Below are 19,156 nucleotides of genomic sequence, written 5' to 3'. Positions count from 1 at the left end.
GGATTAAAGCATTTAATGTCAATGGCCATTCTAAGCTGAATGTGCCTGCTCTCGTCAGATCGCAGAAGTTACACAGCTTAAGGCCTCGCTAGTACCAGTGTGGGAGACTGTCTGGGAATCCGTGGTGCGGTTGACTTTTTATTATGTCGTTTAGATTTTGTTTCACAATAGATTAAATAGGACTATGGATTAAAGCATTTAACGTCAATGGCCATTCTAAGCTGAATGTGCCAGCTCTCGTCAGAACGCAGAAGTTACACAGCTTAAGGCCTCGCTAGTACCAGTGTGGGAGACTGTCTGTGAAACCGTGGTGCGGTTGACTTTTTATTATGTCGTTTAGATTTTGTTTCACAATAGATTAAATAGGACTATGGATTAAAGCATTTAACGTCAATGGCCATTCTAAGCTGAATGTGCCTGCTCTCGTCAGATCGCAGAAGTTACACAGCTTAAGGCCTCGCTAGTACCAGTGTGGGAGACTGTCTGGGAATCCGTGGTGCGGTTGACTTTTTATTATGTCGTTTAGATTTTGTTTCACAATAGATTAAATAGGACTATGGATTAAAGCATTTAACATCAATGGCCATTCTAAGCTGAATGTGCCTGCTCTCGTCAGATCGCAGAAGTTACACAGCTTAAGGCCTCGCTAGTACCAGTGTGGGAGACTGTCTGTGAATCTGTGGTGCGGTTGACTTTTATTATGTCGTTTAGATTTTGTTTCACAATAGATTAAATAGGACTATGGATTAAAGCATTTAACGTCAATGGCCATTCTAAGCTATATGTGCCTGCCCTCGTTAGATCGCAGAAGTTACACAGCTTAACGCCTCGCTAGTACCAGTGTGGGAGACTGTCTGGGAATCCGTGGTGCGGTTGACTTTTTATTATGTCGTTTAGATTTTGTTTCACAATAGATTAAATAGGACTATGGATTAAAGCATTTAATGTCAATGGCCAATCTAAGCTGAATGTGCCTTCTCTCGTCAGATCGCAGAAGTTACACAGCTTAAGGCCTCGCTAGTACCAGTGTGGGAGACTGTCTGTGAATCCGTGGTGCGGTTGACTTTTTATTATGTCGTTTAGATTTTGTTTCACAATCGATTAAAAAGGACTATGGATTAAAGCATTTAATGTCAATGGCCATTCTAAGCTGAATGTGCCTTCTCTCGTCAGATCGCAGAAGTTACACAGCTTAAGGCCTCGCTAGTACTAGTGTGGGAGACTGTCTGGGAATCCGTGGTGCGGTTGACTTTTTATTATGTCGTTTAGATTTTGTTTCACAATAGATTAAATAGGACTATGGATTAAAGCATTAAACGTCAATGGCCATTCTAAGCTGAATGTACCTGCTCTAGTCAGAACGCAGAAGTTACACAGCTTAAGGCCTCGCTAGTACCAGTGTGGGAGACTGTCTGGGAATCCGTGGTATGGTTGAATTTTTATTATGTCGTTTAGATTTTGTTTCACAATCGATTAAAAAGGACTATGGATTAAAGAATTTAACGTCAATGGTCATTCTAAGCTGAATGTCCCTGCTCTCGTCAGATCGCAGAAGTTACACAGCTTAAGGCCTCGCTAGTACCAGTGTGGGAGACTGTCTGGGAATCCGTGGTGCGGTTGACTTTTTATTATGTCGTTTAGATTTTGTTTCACAATAGATTAAATAGGACTATGGATTAAAGCATTTAACGTCAATGGCCATTCTAAGCTGAATGTGCCTGCTCTAGTCAGAACGCAGAAGTTACACAGCTTAAGGCCTTGCTAGTACCAGTGTGGGAGACTGTCTGGGAATCCGTGGTGCGGTTGAATTTTTATTATGTCGTTTAGATTTTGTTTCACAATCGATTAAAAAGGACTATGGATTAAAGCATTTGACGTCAATGGCCATTCTAAGCTGAATGTGCCTGCTCTAGTCAGAACGCAGAAGTTACACAGCTTAAGGCCTCGCTAGTACCAGTGTGGGAGACTGTCTGGGAATCCGTGGTGCGGTTGCATTTTTATTATGTCGTTTAGATTTTGTTTCACAATCGATTAAAAAGGACTATGGATTAAAGAATTTAACGTCAATGGCCATTCTAAGCTGAATGTCCCTGCTCTCGTCAGATCGCAGAAGTTACACAGCTTAAGGCCTGGCTAGTACCAGTGTGGGAGACTGTCTGGGAATCCGTGGTGCAGTTGACTTTTTATTATGTTGTTTAGATTTTGTTTCACAATAGATTAAATAGGACTATGGATTAATGCTTTTAATGTCAATGGCCATTCTAAGCTGAATGTGCCTGCTCTCGTCAGATCGCAGAAGTTACACAGCTTAAGGCCTCGCTAGTACCAGTGTGGGAGACTGTCTGGGAATCCGTGGTGCGGTTGACTTTTTATTATGTCGTTTAGATTTTGTTTCACAATCGATTAAAAAGGACTATGGATTAAAGCCTTTAATGTCAATGGCCATTCTAAGCTGAATGTGCCTGCTCTCGTCAGATCGCAGAAGTTACACAGCTTAAGTCCTCGCTAGTACCAGTGTGGGAGACTGTCTGGGAATCCGTGGTGCGGTTGACTTTTTATTATGTCGTTTAGATTTTGTTTCACAATCGATTAAAAAGGACTATGGATTAAAGCATTTAATGTCAATGGCCATTCTAAGCTGAATGTGCCTGCTCTCGCCAGATCGCAGAAATTACACAGCTTAAGGCCTCGCTAGTACCAGTGTGGGAGACTGTCTGGGAATCCGTGGTGCGGTTGACTTTTTATTATGTCGTTTAGATTTTGTTTCACAATAGATTAAATAGGACTATGGATTAAAGCATTTAACGTAAATGGCCATTCTAAGCTGAATGTGCCTGCTCTCGTCAGAACGCAGAAATTACACAGCTTAAGCCCTCGCTAGTACCAGTGTGGGAGACTGTCTGTGAATCCGTGGTGCGGTTGACTTTTTATTATGTCGTTTAGATTTTGTTTCACAATCGATTAAAAAGGACTATGGATTAAAGCATTTAATGTCAATGGCCATTCTAAGCTGAATGTGCCTTCTCTCGTCAGATCGCAGAAGTTACACAGCTTAAGGCCTCGCTAGTACTATTGTGGGAGACTGTCTGGGAATCCGTGGTGCGGTTGAATTTTTATTATGTCGTTTAGATTTTGTTTCACAATCGATTAAAAAGGACTATGGATTAAAGAATTTAACGTCAATGGCCATTCTAAGCTGAATGTCCCTGCTCTCGTCAGATCGCAGAAGTTACACAGCTTAAGGCCTCGCTAGTACCAGTGTGGGAGACTGTCTCGGAATCCGTTGTGCGGTTGAATTTTTATTATGTCGTTTAGATTTTGTTTCACAATCGATTAAAAAGGACTATGGATTAAAGCATTTAACGTCAATGGCCATTCTAAGCTGAATGTCCCTGCTCTCGTCAGATCGCAGAAGTTACACAGCTTAAGGCCTCGCTAGTACCAGTGTGGGAGACTGTCTGGGAATCCGTGGTGCTGTTGACTTTTTATTATGTCGTTTAGATTTTGTTTCACAATCGATTAAAAAGGACTATGGATTAAAGCATTTAATGTCAATGGCCATTCTAAGCTGAATGTGCCTGCTCTCGTCAGATCGCAAAAGTTACACTGCTTAAGGCCTCGCTAGTACCAGTGTGGGAGACTGTCTAGGAATCCGTGGTGCGGTTGAATTTTTATTATGTCGTTTAGATTTTGTTTCACAATCGATTAAAAAGGACTATGGATTAAAGCATTTAACGTCAATGGCCATTCTAAGCTGAATGTGCCTGCTCTCGTCAGAACGCAGAAGTTACACAGCTTAAGGCCTTGCTAGTACCAGTGTGGGAGACTGTCTGGGAATCCGTGGTGCGGTTGCCTTTTTATTATGTCGTTTAGATTTTGTTTCACAATCGATTAAAAATGACTATGGATTAAAGCATTTAATGTCAATGGCCATTCTAAGCTGAATGTGCCTGCTTTCGTCAGATCGCAGAAGTTACACAGCTTAAGGCCTCGCTAGTACCAGTGTGGGAGACTGTCTGGGAATCCGTGGTGCGGTTGACTTTTTATTATGGCGTTTAGATTTTGTTTCACAATAGATTAAATAGGACTATGGATTAAAGCATTTAACGTCAATGGCCATTCTAAGCTGAATGTGCCTGCTCTCGTCAGAACGCAGAAGTTACACAGCTTAAGGCCTCGCTAGTACCAGTGTGGTAGACTGTCTGGGAATCCGTGGTGCGGTTGAATTTTTATTATGTCGTTTAGATTTTGTTTCACAATCGATTAAAAAGGACTATGGATTAAAGCATTTAATGTCAATGGCCATTCTAAGCTGAATGTCCCTGCTCTCGTCAGATCGCAGACGTTACACAGCTTAAGGCCTCGCTAGTACCAGTGTGGGAGACTGTCTGGGTATCCGTGGTGCGGTTGAATTTTTATTATGTCGTTTAGATTTTGTTTCACAATCGATTAAAAAGGACTATGGATTAAAGCATTTAATGTCAATGGCCATTCTAAGCTGAATGTCCCTGCTCTCGTCAGATCGCAGAAGTTACACAGCTTAAGGCCTCGCTAGTACCAGTGTGGGAGACTGTCTGGGAATCCGTGGTGCGGTTGACTTTTTATTATGTCGTTTAGATTTTGTTTCACAATCGATTAAAAAGGACTATGGATTAAAACATTTAATGTCAATGGCCATTCTAAGCTGGATGTGCCTGCTCTCGTTAGATCGCAGAAGTTACACAGCTTAACGCCTCGCTAGTACCAGTGTGGGAGACTGTCTGGGAATCCGTGGTGCGGTTGACTTTTTATTATGTCGTTTAGATTTTGTTTCACAATCGATTAAAAAGGACTATGGATTAAAGCATTTAATGTCAATGGCCATTCTAAGCTGAATGTCCCTGCTGTCGTCAGATCGCAGAAGTTACACAGCTTAAGGCCTCGCTAGTACCAGTGTGGGAGACTGTCTGGGAATCCGTGGTGCGGTTGACTTTTTATTATGTCGTTTAGATTTTGTTTCACAATCGATTAAAAAGGACTATGGATTAAAGGATTTAATGTCAATGGCCATTCTAAGCTGAATGTGCCTGCTCTCGTCAGATCGCAGAAGTTACACAGCTTAAGGCCTCGCTAGTACCAGTGTGGGAGACTGTCTGTGAATCCGTGGTACGGTTGACTTTTTATTATGTTGTTTAGATTTTGTTTCACAATAGATTAAATAGGACTATGGATTAAGGCTTTTGATGTCAATGGCCATTCTAAGCTGAATGTGCCTGCTCTCGTCAGAGCGCAGAAGTTACACAGCTTATGGCCTCGCTAGTACCAGTGTGGGAGACTGTCTGGGAATCCGTGGTGCGGTTGACTTTTTATTATGTCGTTTAGATTTTGTTTCACAATCGATTAAAAAGGACTATGGATTAAAGCATTGAATGTCAATGGCCATTCTAAGCTGAATGTGCCTGCTCTCGTTAGATCGCAGAAGTTACGCAGCTTAACGCCTCGCTAGTACCAGTGTGGGAGACTGTCTGGGAATCCGTGGTGCAGTTGACTTTTTATTATGTCGTTTAGATTTTGTTTCACAATAGATTAAATAGGACTATGGATTAAAGCATTTAACGTCAATGGCCATTCTAAGCTGAATGTGCCTGCTCTCGTCAGATCGCAGAAGTTACACAGCTTAAGGCCTCGCTAGTACCAGTGTGGGAGACTGTCTGGGAATCCGTGGTGCGGTTGAATTTTTATTATGTCGTTTAGATTTTGTTTCACAATCGATTAAAAAGGACTATGGATTAAAGCATTTAATGTCAATGGCCATTCTAAGATGAATGTCCCTGCTCTCGTCAGATCGCAGAAGTTACACAGCTTAAGGCCTCGCTAGTACCAGTGTGAGAGACTGTCTGGGAATCCGTGGTGCGGTTGACTTTTTATTATGTCGTTTAGATTTTGTTTCACAATCGATTAAAAAGGACTATGGATTAAAGCATTGAATGTCAATGGCCATTCTAAGATGAATGTCCCTGCTCTCGTCAGATCGCAGAAGTTACACAGCTTAAGGCCTCGCTAGTACCAGTGTGGGAGACTGTCTGGGAATCCGTGGTGTGGTTGACTTTTTATTATGTCGTTAAGATTTAGTTTCACAATAGATTAAATAGGACTATGGATTAAAGCATTTAACGTCAATGGCCATTCTAAGCTGAATGTGCCTGCTCTCGTCAGATCGCAGAAGTTACACAGCTTAAGGCCTCGCTAGTATTAGTGTGGGAGACTGTCTGGGAATCCGTGGTGCGGTTGAATTTTTATTATGTCGTTTAGATTTTGTTTCACAATCGATTAAAAAGGACTATGGATTAAAGCATTTAATGTCAATGGCCATTTTAAGCTGAATGTCCCTGCTCTCGTCAGATCGCAGAAATTACACAGCTTAAGGCCTCGCTAGTACCAGTGTGGGAGACTGTCTGGGAATCCGTGGTGCGGTTGACTTTTTATTATGTCGTTTAGATTTTGTTTCACAATCGATTAAAAAGGACTATGGATTAAGCATTTAACGTCAATGGCCATTCTAAGCTGAATTTGCCTGCTCTCGTCAGAACGCAGAAGTTACACAGCTTAAGGCCTCGCTAGTACCAGTGTTGGAGACTGTCTGGGAATCCGTGGTGCGGTAGAATTTTTATTATGTCGTTTAGATTTTGTTTCACAATCGATTAAAAAGGACTATGGATTAAGCATTTAATGTCAATGGCCATTCTAAGCTGAATGTGCCTGCTCTCGCCAGATCGCAGAAGTTACACAGCTTAAGGCCTCGCTAGTACTAGTGTGGGAGACTGTCTGGGAATCCGTGGTGCGGTTGACTTTTTATTATGTTGTTTAGATTTTGTTTCACAATCGATTAAAAAGGACTATGGATTAAAGCATTTAATGTCAATGGCCATTCTAAGCTGAATGTGCCTGCTCTCGTCAGATCGCAGAAGTTACACAGCTTAAGGCCTCGCTAGTACCAGTGTGGGAGACTGTCTGGGAATCCGCGGTGCGGTTGACTTTTTATTATGTTGTTTAGATTTTGTTTCACAATAGATTAAATATGACTATGGATTAAGGCTTTTAATGGCAATGGCCATTCTAAGCTGAATGTGCCTGCTCTCGTCAGATCGCAGAAGTTACACAGCTTAAGGCCTCGTTAGTACCAGTGTGGGAGACTGTCTGGGAATCCGTGGTGCGGTTGACTTTTTATTATGTCGTTTAGATTTTGTTTCACAATCGATTAAAAAGGACTATGGATTAAAGCATTTTATGTCAATGGCCATTCTAAGCTGAATGTGCCTGCTCTCGTTAGATCGCAGAAGTTACACAGCTTAACGCCTCGCTAGTACCAGTGTGGGAGACTGTCTGGGAATCCGTGGTGTGGTTGACTTTTTATTATGTCGTTTAGATTTTGTTTCACAATAGATTAAATAGGACTATGGATTAAAGCATTTAATGTCAATGGCCATTCTAAGCTGAATGTGCCTGCTCTCGTCAGATCGCAGAAGTTACACAGCTTAAGGCCTCGCTAGTACTAGTGTGGGAGACTGTCTGGGAATCCGTGGTGCGGTTGACTTTTTATTATGTCGTTTAGATTTTGTTTCACAATCGATTAAAAAGGACTATGGATTAAAGCAATTAATGTCAACGGCAATGGCAATTCTAAGCTGAATGTGCCTGCTCTCGTTAGATCGCAGTGGTTACACAGCTTAACGCCTCACTAGTACCAGTGTGGGAGACTGTCTGGGAATCCGTGGTGTGGTTGACTTTTTATTATGTCGTTAAGATTTAGTTTCACAATAGATTAAATAGGACTATGGATTAAAGCATTTAACGTCAATGGCCATTCTAAGCTGAATGTGCCTGCTCTCGTCAGATCGCAGAAGTTACACAGCTTAAGGCCTCGCTAGTACCAGTGTGGGAGACTGTCTGGGAATCTGTGGTGCGGTTGAATTTTTATTATGTCGTTTAGATTTTGTTTCACAATCGATTAAAAAGGACTATGGATTAAAGCATTTAATGTCAATGGCCATTCTAAGCTGAATGTGCCTGCTCTCGTTAGATCGCAGAAGTTACACAGCTTAAGGCCTCGCTAGTACCAGTGTGGGAGACTGTCTGGGAATCCGTGGTGCGGTTGACTTTTTATTATGTCGTTTACATTTTGTTTCACAATAGATTAAATAGGACTATGGATTAAAGCATTTAACGTCAATGGCCATTCTAAGCTGAATGTGCCTGCTCTCGTCAGATCGCAGAAGTTACACAGCTTAAGGCCTCGCTAGTACCAGTGTGGGAGACTGTCTGGGAATCCGTGGTGTGGTTGAATTTTTATTATGTCGTTTAGATTTTGTTTCACAATCGATTAAAAAGGACTATGGATTAAAGCATTTGATGTCAATGGCCATTCTAAGCTGAATGTCCCTGCCCTCGTCAGATCGCAGAAGTTACACAGCTTAAGGCCTCGCTAGTACCAGTGTGGGAGACTGTCTGGGAATCCGTGGTGCGGTTGACTTCTTATTATGTCGTTTAGATTTTGTTTCACAATAGATTAAATAGGACTATGGATTAAAGCATTTAACGTCAATGGCCATTCTAAGCTGAATGTGCCTGCTCTCGTCAGATCGCAGAAGTTACACAGCTTAAGGCCTCGCTAGTACCAGTGTGGGAGACTGTCTGGGAATCCGTGGTGTGGTTGACTTTTTATTATGTCGTTAAGATTTAGTTTCACAATAGATTAAATAGGACTATGGATTAAAGCATTTAATGTCAATGGCCATTCTAAGCTGAATGTGCCTGCTCTCGTTAGATCGCAGAAGTTACACAGCTTAAGGCCTCGCTAGTATCAGTGTGGGAGACTGTCTGGGAATCCGTGGTGCGGTTGAATTTTTATTATGTCGTTTAGATTTTGTTTCACAATCGATTAAAAAGGACTATGGATTAAAGCATTTAATGTCAATGGCGATTCTAAGCTGAATGTCCCTGCTCTCGTCAGATCGCAGAAATTACACAGCTTAAGGCCTCGCTAGTACCAGTGTGGGAGACTGTTTGGGAATCCGTGGTGCGGTTGACTTTTTATTATGTCGTTTAGATTTTGTTTCACAATCGATTAAAAAGGACTATGGATTAAAGCAATTATTGTCAATGGCCATTCTAAGCTGAATGTGCCTGCTCTCGTCAGATCGCAAAAGTTACACAGCTTAAGGCCTCGCTAGTACCAGTGTGGGAGACTGTCTGGGAATCCGTGGTGCGGTTGAATTTTTATTATGTCGTTTAGATTTTGTTTCACAATCAATTAAAAAGGACTATGGATTAAAACATTTAATGTCAATGGCCATTCTAAGCTGAATGTGCCTGCTCTCGTCAGATCGCAGAAGTTACACAGCTTAAGACCTTGCTAGTACCAGTGTGGGAGACTGTCTGGAAATCCGTGGTGCGGTTGACTTTTTATTATGTCGTTTAGATTTTGTTTCACAATAGATTAAATAGGACTATGGATTAAAGCATTTAACGTCAATGGCCATTCTAAGCTGAATGTGCCTGCTCTCATCAGAACACAGAAGTTACACAGCTTAAGGCCTCGCTAGTACCAGTGTTGGAGACTGTCTGGGAATCCGTGGTGCGGTAGAATTTTTATTATGTCGTTTAGATTTTGTTTCACAATCGATTAAAAAGGACTATGGATTAAACATTTAATGTCAATGGCCATTCTAAGCTGAATGTGCCTGCTCTCGTCAGATCGCAGAAGTTACACAGCTTAAGGCCTCGCTAGTACTAGTGTGGGAGACTGTCTGGGAATCCTTGGTGCGGTTGACTTTTTATTATGTTGTTTAGATTTTGTTTCACAATAGATTAAATAGGACTATGGATTAAGGCTTTTAATGGCAATGGCCATTCTAAGCTGAATGTGCCTGCTCTCGTCAGATCGCAGAAGTTACACAGCTTAAGGCCTCGTTAGTACCAGTGTGGGAGACTGTCTGGGAATCCGTGGTGCGGTTGACTTTTTATTATGTCGTTTAGATTTTGTTTCACAATCGATTAAAAAGGACTATGGATTAAAGCATTTAATGTCAATGGCCATTCTAAGCTGAATGTGCCTGCTCTCGTCAGATCGCAGAAGTTACACAGCTTAAGGCCTCGCTAGTACCAGTGTGGGAGACTGTCTGGGAATCCGTGGTGCGGTTGACTTTTATAATGTTGTTTAGATTTTGTTTCACAATAGATTAAATAGGACTATGGATTAAGGCTCTTAATGTCAATGGCCATTCTAAGCTGAATGTGCCTGCTCTCGTCAGATCGCAGAAGTTACACAGCTTAAGGCCTCGTTAGTACCAGTGTGGGAGACTGTCTGGGAATCCGTGGTGCCGTTGACTTTTTATTATGTCGTTTAGATTTTGTTTCACAATCGATTAAAAAGGACTATGGATTAAAGCATTTAATGTCAATGGCCATTCTAAGCTGAATGTGCCTGCTCTCGTTAGATCGCAGAAGTTACACAGCTTAACGCCTCGCTAGTACCAGTGTGGGAGACTGTCTGGGAATCCGTGGTGTTGTTGACTTTTTATTATGTCGTTTAGATTTTGTTTCACAATAGATTAAATAGGACTATGGATTAAAGCATTTAACGTCAATGGCCATTCTAAGCTGAATGTGCCTGCTCTCGTCAGATCGCAGAAGTTACACATCTTAAGGCCTCGCTAGTACCAGTGTGGGAGACTGTCTGGGAATCCGTGGTGCGGTTGAATTTTTATTATGTCGTTTAGATTTTGTTTCACAATCGATTAAAAAGGACTATGGATTAAAGCATTTAATGTCAATGGCCATTCTAAGCTGAATGTCCCTGCTCTCGTCAGATCGCAGAAGTTACACAGCTTAAGGCCTCGCTAGTACCAGTGTGGGAGACTGTCTGTGAATCCGTGGTGCGGTTGACTTTTTATTATGTTGTTTAGATTTTGTTTCACAATAGATTAAATAGGACTATGGATTAAGGCTTTTAATGTCAATGGCCATTCTAAGCTGAATGTACCTGCTCTCGTCAGATCGCAGAAGTTACACAGCTTAAGGCCTCGCTAGTACCAGTGTGGGAGACTGTCTGGGAATCCGTGGTGCGGTTGACTTTTTATTATATCGTTTAGATTTTGTTTCACAATCGATTAAAAAGGACTATGGATTAAAGCATTTAATGTCAATGGCCATTCTAAGCTGAATGTGCCTGCTCTCGTCAGATCGCAGAAGTTACACAGCTTAAGGCCTCGCTATTACCAGTGTGGGAGACTGTCTGGGAATCCGTGGTGCGGTTGACTTTTTATTATGTTGTTTAGATTTTGTTTCACAATAGATTAAATAGGACTATGGATTAAGGCTTTTAATGGCAATGGCCATTCTAAGCTGAATGTGCCAGCTCTCGTCAGATCGCAGAAGTTACACAGCTTAAGGCCTCGTTAGTACCAGTGTGGGAGACTGTCTGGGAATCCGTGGTGCGGTTGACTTTTTATTATGTCGTTTAGATTTTGTTTCACAATCGATTAAAAAGGACTATGGATTAAAGCATTTAATGTCAATGGCCATTCTAAGCTGAATGTGCCTGCTCTCGTTAGATCGCAGAAGTTACACAGCTTAACGCCTCGCTAGTACCAGTGTGGGAGACTGTCTGGGAATCCGTGGTGTGGTTGACTTTTTATTATGTCGTTTAGATTTTGTTTCACAATAGATTAAATAGGACTATGGATTAAAGCATTTAACGTCAATGGCCATTCTAAGCTGAATGTGCCTGCTCTCGTCAGATCGCAGAAGTTACACAGCTTAAGGCCTCGCTAGTACCAGTGTGGGAGACTGTCTGGGAATCCGTGGTGCGGTTGACATTTTTTTATGTTGTTTAGATTTTGTTTCACAATAGATGAAATAGGACTATGGATTAAGGCTTTTAATGTCAATGGCCATTCTAAGCTGAATGTACCTGCTCTCGTCAGTTCGCAGAAGTTACACAGCTTAAGGCCTCGCTAGTACTAGTGTGGGAGACTGTCTGGGAATCCGTGGTGCGGTTGACTTTTTATTATGTCGTTTAGATTTTGTTTCACAATCGATTAAAAAGGACTATGGATTAAAGCATTTAATGTCAATGGCAATGGCAATTCTAAGCTGAATGTGCCTGCTCTCGTTAGATCGCAGAAGTTACACAGCTTAACGCCTCGCTAGTACCAGTGTGGGAGACTGTCTGGGAATCCGTGGTGCGGTTGAATTTTTATTATGTCGTTTAGATTTTGTTTCACAATCAATTAAAAAGGACTATGGATGAAAAGCATTTAATGTCAATGGCCATTCTAAGCTGAATGTGCCTGCTCTCGTCAGATCGCAGAAGTTACACAGCTTAAGGCCTTGCTAGTACCAGTGTGGGAGACTGTCTGGGAATCCGTGGTGCGGTTGCCTTTTTATTATGTCGTTTAGATTTTGTTTCACAATAGATTAAATAGGACTATGGATTAAAGCATTTAACGTCAATGGCCATTCTAAGCTGAATGTGCCTGCTCTCGTCAGAACGAAGAAGTTACACAGCTTAAGGCCTCGCTAGTACCAGTGTTGGAGACTGTCTGGGAATCCGTGGTGCGGTTGACTTTTTATTATGTCGTTTAGATTTTGTTTCACAATCGATTAAATAGGACTATGGATTAAGCATTTAATGTCAATGGCCATTCTAAGCTGAATGTCCCTGCTCTCGTCAGATCGCAGAAGTTACACAGCTTAAGGCCTCGCTAGTACCAGTGTGGGAGACTGTCTGGGAATCCGTGGAGCGGTTGACTTTTTATTATGTTGTTTAGATTTTGTTTCACAATAGATTAAATAGGACTATGGATTAAGGCATTTAATGTCAATGGCCATTCTAATCTGAATGTGCCTGCTCTCGTCAGATCGCAGAAGTTACACAGCTTAAGGCCTCGCTAGTACCAGTGTGGGAGTCTGTCTGGGAATCCGTGGTGTGGTTGACTTTTTATTAAGTTGTTTAGATTTTGTTTCACAATAGATTAAATAGGACTATGGATTAAGGCTTTTAATGGCAATGGCCATTCTAAGCTGAATGTGCCTGCTCTCGTCAGATCGCAGAAGTTACTCAGCTTAAGGCCTCGTTAGTACCAGTGTGGGAGACTGTCTGGGAATCCGTGGTGCGGTTGACTTTTTATTATGTCGTTTAGATTTTGTTTCACAATCGATTAAAAAGGACTATGGATTAAAGCATTTAATGTCAATGGCCATTCTAAGCTGAATGTGCCTGCTCTCGTTAGATCTCAGAAGTTACACAGCTTAACGCCTCGCTAGTACCAGTGTGGGAGACTGTCTGGGAATCCGTGGTGTGGTTGACTTTTTATTATGTCGTTTAGATTTTGTTTCACAATAGATTAAATAGGACTATGGATTAAAGCATTTAACGTCAATGGCCATTCTAAGCTGAATGTGCCTGCTCTCGTCAGATCGCAGAAGTTACACAGCTTAAGGCCTCGCTAGTACCAGTGTGGGAGACTGTCTTGGAATCCGTGGTGCGGTTGAATTTTTATTATGTCGTTTAGATTTTGTTTCACAATCGATTAAAAAGGACTATGAATTAAAGCATTTAATGTCAATGGCCATTCTAAGCTGAATGTCCCTGCTCTCGTCAGATCGCAGAAGTTACACAGCTTAAGGCCTCGCTAGTACCAGTGTGGGAGACTGTCTGGGAATCCGTGGTGCGGTTGACTTTTTATTATGTCGTTTAGATTTTGTTTCACAATCGATTAAAAAGGACTATGGATTAAAGCATTTAATGTCAATGGCCATTCTAAGCTGAATGTGCCTGCTTTCGTCAGATCGCAGAAGTTACACAGCTTAAGGCCTCGCTAGTACCAGTGTGGGAGACTGTCTGGGAATCCGTAGTGCGGTTGACTTTTGAATATGTCGTTTAGATTTTGTTTCACAATAGATTAAATAGGACTATGGATTAAAGCATTTAACGTCAATGGCCATTCTAAGCTGAATGTGCCTGCTCTCGTCAGAACGCAGAAGTTACACAGCTTAAGGCCTCGCTAGTACCAGTGTGGTAGACTGTCTGGGAATCCGTGGTGCGGTTGAATTTTTATTATGTCGTTTAGATTTTGTTTCACAATCGATTAAAAAGGACTATGGATTAAAGCATTGAATGTCAATGGCCATTCTAAGCTGAATGTCCCTGCTCTCGTCAGATCGCAGAAGTTACACAGCTTAAGGCCTCGCTAGTACCAGTGTGGGAGACTGTCTGGGAATCCGTGGTGCGGTTGACTTTTTATTATGTCGTTTAGATTTTGTTTCACAATCGATTAAAAAGGACTATGGATTAAAGCATTTAATGTCAATGGCCATTCTAAGCTGGATGTGCCTGCTCTCGTCAGATCGCAGAAGTTACACAGCTTAGGGCCTCGCTAGTACCAATGTGGGAGACTGTCTGGGAATCCGTGGTGCGGTTGACTTTTTATTATGTCGTTTAGATTTTGTTTCACAATCGATTAAAAAGGACTATGGATTAAAGCATTTAATGTCAATGGCCATTCTAAGCTTAATGTGCCTGCTCTCGTCAGATCGCAGAAGTTACACAGCTTAAGGCCTCGCTAGTACCAGTGTGGGAGACTGTCTGGGAATCCGTGGTGCGGTTGACTTTTTATTATGTTGTTTAGATTTTGTTTCACAATCGATTAAATAGGACTATGGATTAAGGCTTTTAATGTCAATGGCCATTCTAAGCTGAATGTGCCTGCTCTCGTCAGATCGCAGAAGTTACACAGCTTAAGGCCTTGCTAGTACCAGTGTGGGAGACTGTCTGGGAATCCGTGGTGCGGTTGACTTTTTATTATGTCGTTTAGATTTTGTTTCACAATCGATTAAAAAGGACTATGGATAAAAGCATTTAATGTCAATGGCCATTCTAAGCTGAATTTCCCTGCTCTCGTCAGATTGCAGCAGTTACACAGCTTAAGGCCTCGCTAGTACCAGTGTGGGAGACTGTCTGGGAATCCGTGGTGCGGTTGACTTTTTATTATGTTGTTTAGATTTTGTTTCACAATCGATTAAAAAGGACTATGGATTAAAGCATTCAATGTCAATGGCCATTCTAAGCTGAATGTGCCTGCTCTCGTCAGATCGCAGAAGTTACACAACTTAAGCCCTCGCTAGTACCAGTGTGGGAGACTGTCTGGGAATCCGTGTGGGGTTGACTTTTTATTATGTCGTTTAGATTTTGTTTCACAATCGATTAAAAAGGACTATGGATTAAAACATTTAACGTCAATGGCCATTCTAAGCTGAATGTGCCTGCTCTCGTCAGATCGCAGAAGTTACACAGCTTAAGGCCTCGCTAGTACCAGTGTGGGAGACTGTCTTGGAATCCGTGGTGCGGTTGAATTTTTATTATGTCGTTTAGATTTTGTTTCACAATCGATTAAAAAGGACTATGAATTAAAGCATTTAATGTCAATGGCCATTCTAAGCTGAATGTCCCTGCTCTCGTCAGATCGCAGAAGTTACACAGCTTAAGGCCTCGCTAGTACCAGTGTGGGAGACTGTCTGGGAATCCGTGGTGCGGTTGACTTTTTATTATGTCGTTTAGATTTTGTTTCACAATCGATTAAAAAGGACTATGGATTAAAGCATTTAATGTCAATGGCCATTCTAAGCTGAATGTGCCTGCTTTCGTCAGATCGCAGAAGTTACACAGCTTAAGGCCTCGCTAGTACCAGTGTGGGAGACTGTCTGGGAATCCGTAGTGCGGTTGACTTTTGAATATGTCGTTTAGATTTTGTTTCACAATAGATTAAATAGGACTATGGATTAAAGCATTTAACGTCAATGGCCATTCTAAGCTGAATGTGCCTGCTCTCGTCAGAACGCAGAAGTTACACAGCTTAAGGCCTCGCTAGTACCAGTGTGGTAGACTGTCTGGGAATCCGTGGTGCGGTTGAATTTTTATTATGTCGTTTAGATTTTGTTTCACAATCGATTAAAAAGGACTATGGATTAAAGCATTGAATGTCAATGGCCATTCTAAGCTGAATGTCCCTGCTCTCGTCAGATCGCAGAAGTTACACAGCTTAAGGCCTCGCTAGTACCAGTGTGGGAGACTGTCTGGGAATCCGTGGTGCGGTTGACTTTTTATTATGTCGTTTAGATTTTGTTTCACAATCGATTAAAAAGGACTATGGATTAAAGCATTTAATGTCAATGGCCATTCTAAGCTGGATGTGCCTGCTCTCGTCAGATCGCAGAAGTTACACAGCTTAGGGCCTCGCTAGTACCAATGTGGGAGACTGTCTGGGAATCCGTGGTGCGGTTGACTTTTTATTATGTCGTTTAGATTTTGTTTCACAATCGATTAAAAAGGACTATGGATTAAAGCATTTAATGTCAATGGCCATTCTAAGCTTAATGTGCCTGCTCTCGTCAGATCGCAGAAGTTACACAGCTTAAGGCCTCGCTAGTACCAGTGTGGGAGACTGTCTGGGAATCCGTGGTGCGGTTGACTTTTTATTATGTTGTTTAGATTTTGTTTCACAATCGATTAAATAGGACTATGGATTAAGGCTTTTAATGTCAATGGCCATTCTAAGCTGAATGTGCCTGCTCTCGTCAGATCGCAGAAGTTACACAGCTTAAGGCCTCGCTAGTACCAGTGTGGGAGACTGTCTGGGAATCCGTGGTGCGGTTGACTTTTTATTATGTCGTTTAGATTTTGTTTCACAATCGATTAAAAAGGACTATGGATAAAAGCATTTAATGTCAATGGCCATTCTAAGCTGAATTTCCCTGCTCTCGTCAGATTGCAGCAGTTACACAGCTTAAGGCCTCGCTAGTACCAGTGTGGGAGACTGTCTGGGAATCCGTGGTGCGGTTGACTTTTTATTATGTTGTTTAGATTTTGTTTCACAATCGATTAAAAAGGACTATGGATTAAAGCATTCAATGTCAATGGCCATTCTAAGCTGAATGTGCCTGCTCTCGTCAGATCGCAGAAGTTACACAACTTAAGCCCTCGCTAGTACCAGTGTGGGAGACTGTCTGGGAATCCGTGTGGGGTTGACTTTTTATTATGTCGTTTAGATTTTGTTTCACAATCGATTAAAAAGGACTATGGATTAAAACATTTAATGTCAATGGCCATTCTAAGCAGGATGTGCCTGCTCTCGTTAGATCGCAGAAGTTACACACCTTAACGCCTCGCTAGTACCAGTGTGGGAGACTGTCTGGGAATCCGTGGTGCGGTTGACTTTTTATTATGTCGTTTAGATTTTGTTTCACAATCGATTAAAAAGGACTATGTATTAAAGCATTTAATGTCAATGGCCATTCTAAGCTGAATGTCCCTGCTCTCGTTAGATCGCAGAAGTTACACAGCTTAAGGCCTCGCTAGTACCAGTGTGGGAGACTGTCTGGGAATCCGTGGTGCGGTTGACTTTTTATTATGTCGTTTAGATTTTGTTTCACAATCGATTAAAAAGGACTATGGATTAAATCATTTAATTTCAATGGCCATTCTAAGATGAATGTCCCTGCTCTCGTCAGATCGCAGAAGTTACATAGCTTAAGGCTTCGCTAGTACCAGTGTGGGAGACTGTCTGGGAATCCGTGGTGCGGTTGACATTTTATTATGTCGTTTAGATTTTGTTTCACAATCGATTAAAAAGGACTATGGATTAAAACATTTAATGTCAATGGCCATTCTAAGCTGGATGTACCTGCTCTCGTTAGATCGCAGAAGTTACACAGCTTAACGCCTCGCTAGTACCAGTGTGGGAGACTGTCGGGGAATCCGTGGTGCGGTTGACTTTTTATTATGTCGTTTAGATTTTGTTTCACAATCGATTAAAAAGGACTATGGATTAAAGCATTTAATGTCAATTGCCATTCTAAGCTGAATGTCCCTGCTCTTGTCAGATCGCAGAAGTTACACAGCTTAAGGCCTCGCTAGTACCAGTGTGGGAGACTGTCTGGGAATCCGTGGTGAGGTTGCCTTTTTATTATGTCGTTTAGATTTTTTTTCACAATAGATTAAATAGGACTATGGATTAAAGCATTTAATGTCAATGGCCATTCTAAGCTGAATGTGCCTGCTCTCGTCAGAACGCAGAAGTTACACAGCTTAAGGCCTCGCTAGTACCAGTGTGGGAGACTGTCTGGGAATCCGTGGTGTGGTTGACTTTTTATTATGTCGTTTAGATTTTGTTTCACAATCGATTAAAAAGGACTATGGATTAAAACATTTAATGTCAATGGCCATTCTAAGCTGGATGTACCTGCTCTCGTTAGATCGCAGAAGTTACACAGCTTAACGCCTCGCTAGTACCAGTGTGGGAGACTGTCGGGGAATCCGTGGTGCGGTTGACTTTTTATTATGTCGTTTAGATTATGTTTCACAATCGATTAAAAAGGACTATGGATTAAAGCATTTAATGTCAATGGCCATTCTAAGCTGAATGTCCCTGCTCTTGTCAGATCGCAGAAATTACACAGCTTAAGGCCTCGCTAGTACCAGTGTGGGAGACTGTCTGGGAATCCGTGGTGCGGTTGACTTTTTATTATGTCGTTTAGATTTTGTTTCACAATCGATTAAAAAGGACTATGGATTAAAGCATTTAATGTCAATGGCCATTCTAAGCTGAATGTGCCTGCTCTCGTCAGATCGCAGAAGTTACACAGCTTAAGGCCTCGCTAGTACCAGTGTGGGAGACTGTCTGGGAATCCGTGGTGTGGTTGACTTTTTATTATGTTGTTTAGATTTTGTTTCACAATAGATTAAATAGGACTATGGATTAAGGCTTTTGATGTCAATGGCCATTCTAAGCTGAATGTGCCTGCTCTCGTCAGATCGCAGAAGTTACACAGCTTAAGGCCTCGCTAGTACCAGTGTGGGAGACTGTCTGGGAATCCGTGGTGCGGTTGATTTTTTATTATGTCGTTTAGATTTTGTTTCACAATCGATTAAAAAGGACTATGGATTAAAGCATTTAATGTCAATGGCCATTCTAAGCTGAATGTGCCTGCTCTCGTTAGATCGCAGAAGTTACGCAGCTTAACGCCTCGCTAGTACCAGTGTTGGAGACTGTCTGGGAGTCCGTGGTGCGGTTGACTTTTTATTATGTCGTTTAGATTTTGTTTCACAATAGATTAAATA

The 19,156-nt window shown here is 41.7% G+C and overlaps 22 pseudogenes; all 22 read left to right on the top strand.

Moving 5' to 3' along the window:
* Positions 1-18: 18 nt before the first annotated feature.
* On the top strand, positions 19-135 carry LOC142717332 (5S ribosomal RNA; annotated as a pseudogene).
* Positions 136-390: 255 nt separating this feature from the next.
* On the top strand, positions 391-507 carry LOC142717331 (5S ribosomal RNA; annotated as a pseudogene).
* Positions 508-2,249: 1,742 nt separating this feature from the next.
* Positions 2,250-2,366, top strand: LOC142717329 (5S ribosomal RNA; annotated as a pseudogene).
* Positions 2,367-3,364: 998 nt separating this feature from the next.
* On the top strand, positions 3,365-3,482 carry LOC142717246 (5S ribosomal RNA; annotated as a pseudogene).
* A 254-nt stretch (positions 3,483-3,736) lies between these two features.
* Positions 3,737-3,854, top strand: LOC142717312 (5S ribosomal RNA; annotated as a pseudogene).
* Positions 3,855-4,481: 627 nt separating this feature from the next.
* Positions 4,482-4,598, top strand: LOC142717373 (5S ribosomal RNA; annotated as a pseudogene).
* A 2,299-nt stretch (positions 4,599-6,897) lies between these two features.
* On the top strand, positions 6,898-7,014 carry LOC142717348 (5S ribosomal RNA; annotated as a pseudogene).
* A 68-nt stretch (positions 7,015-7,082) lies between these two features.
* On the top strand, positions 7,083-7,200 carry LOC142717384 (5S ribosomal RNA; annotated as a pseudogene).
* A 255-nt stretch (positions 7,201-7,455) lies between these two features.
* On the top strand, positions 7,456-7,572 carry LOC142717301 (5S ribosomal RNA; annotated as a pseudogene).
* Positions 7,573-8,019: 447 nt separating this feature from the next.
* Positions 8,020-8,136, top strand: LOC142717353 (5S ribosomal RNA; annotated as a pseudogene).
* A 1,741-nt stretch (positions 8,137-9,877) lies between these two features.
* On the top strand, positions 9,878-9,995 carry LOC142717382 (5S ribosomal RNA; annotated as a pseudogene).
* Positions 9,996-10,064: 69 nt separating this feature from the next.
* LOC142717328 (5S ribosomal RNA) lies at positions 10,065-10,181 on the top strand (annotated as a pseudogene).
* Positions 10,182-10,248: 67 nt separating this feature from the next.
* Positions 10,249-10,366, top strand: LOC142717207 (5S ribosomal RNA; annotated as a pseudogene).
* Positions 10,367-10,993: 627 nt separating this feature from the next.
* Positions 10,994-11,110, top strand: LOC142717268 (5S ribosomal RNA; annotated as a pseudogene).
* Positions 11,111-11,923: 813 nt separating this feature from the next.
* Positions 11,924-12,040, top strand: LOC142717378 (5S ribosomal RNA; annotated as a pseudogene).
* A 261-nt stretch (positions 12,041-12,301) lies between these two features.
* Positions 12,302-12,419, top strand: LOC142717347 (5S ribosomal RNA; annotated as a pseudogene).
* Positions 12,420-13,603: 1,184 nt separating this feature from the next.
* Positions 13,604-13,720, top strand: LOC142717372 (5S ribosomal RNA; annotated as a pseudogene).
* Positions 13,721-14,161: 441 nt separating this feature from the next.
* On the top strand, positions 14,162-14,278 carry LOC142717371 (5S ribosomal RNA; annotated as a pseudogene).
* A 1,184-nt stretch (positions 14,279-15,462) lies between these two features.
* On the top strand, positions 15,463-15,579 carry LOC142717369 (5S ribosomal RNA; annotated as a pseudogene).
* Positions 15,580-16,020: 441 nt separating this feature from the next.
* Positions 16,021-16,137, top strand: LOC142717368 (5S ribosomal RNA; annotated as a pseudogene).
* Positions 16,138-16,578: 441 nt separating this feature from the next.
* Positions 16,579-16,695, top strand: LOC142717327 (5S ribosomal RNA; annotated as a pseudogene).
* A 1,370-nt stretch (positions 16,696-18,065) lies between these two features.
* Positions 18,066-18,182, top strand: LOC142717340 (5S ribosomal RNA; annotated as a pseudogene).
* The last annotated feature ends 974 nt before the right edge of the window (positions 18,183-19,156 follow it).

Source organism: Rhinoderma darwinii, unplaced genomic scaffold, assembly GCF_050947455.1.
Source record: "Rhinoderma darwinii isolate aRhiDar2 unplaced genomic scaffold, aRhiDar2.hap1 Scaffold_4552, whole genome shotgun sequence".
In the NCBI taxonomy this organism is placed as follows: Eukaryota; Metazoa; Chordata; class Amphibia; order Anura; family Rhinodermatidae; genus Rhinoderma; species Rhinoderma darwinii.
Note: the sequence above shows the minus strand (reverse complement) of the source record. Positions and strands in the feature narration are given on the sequence as shown.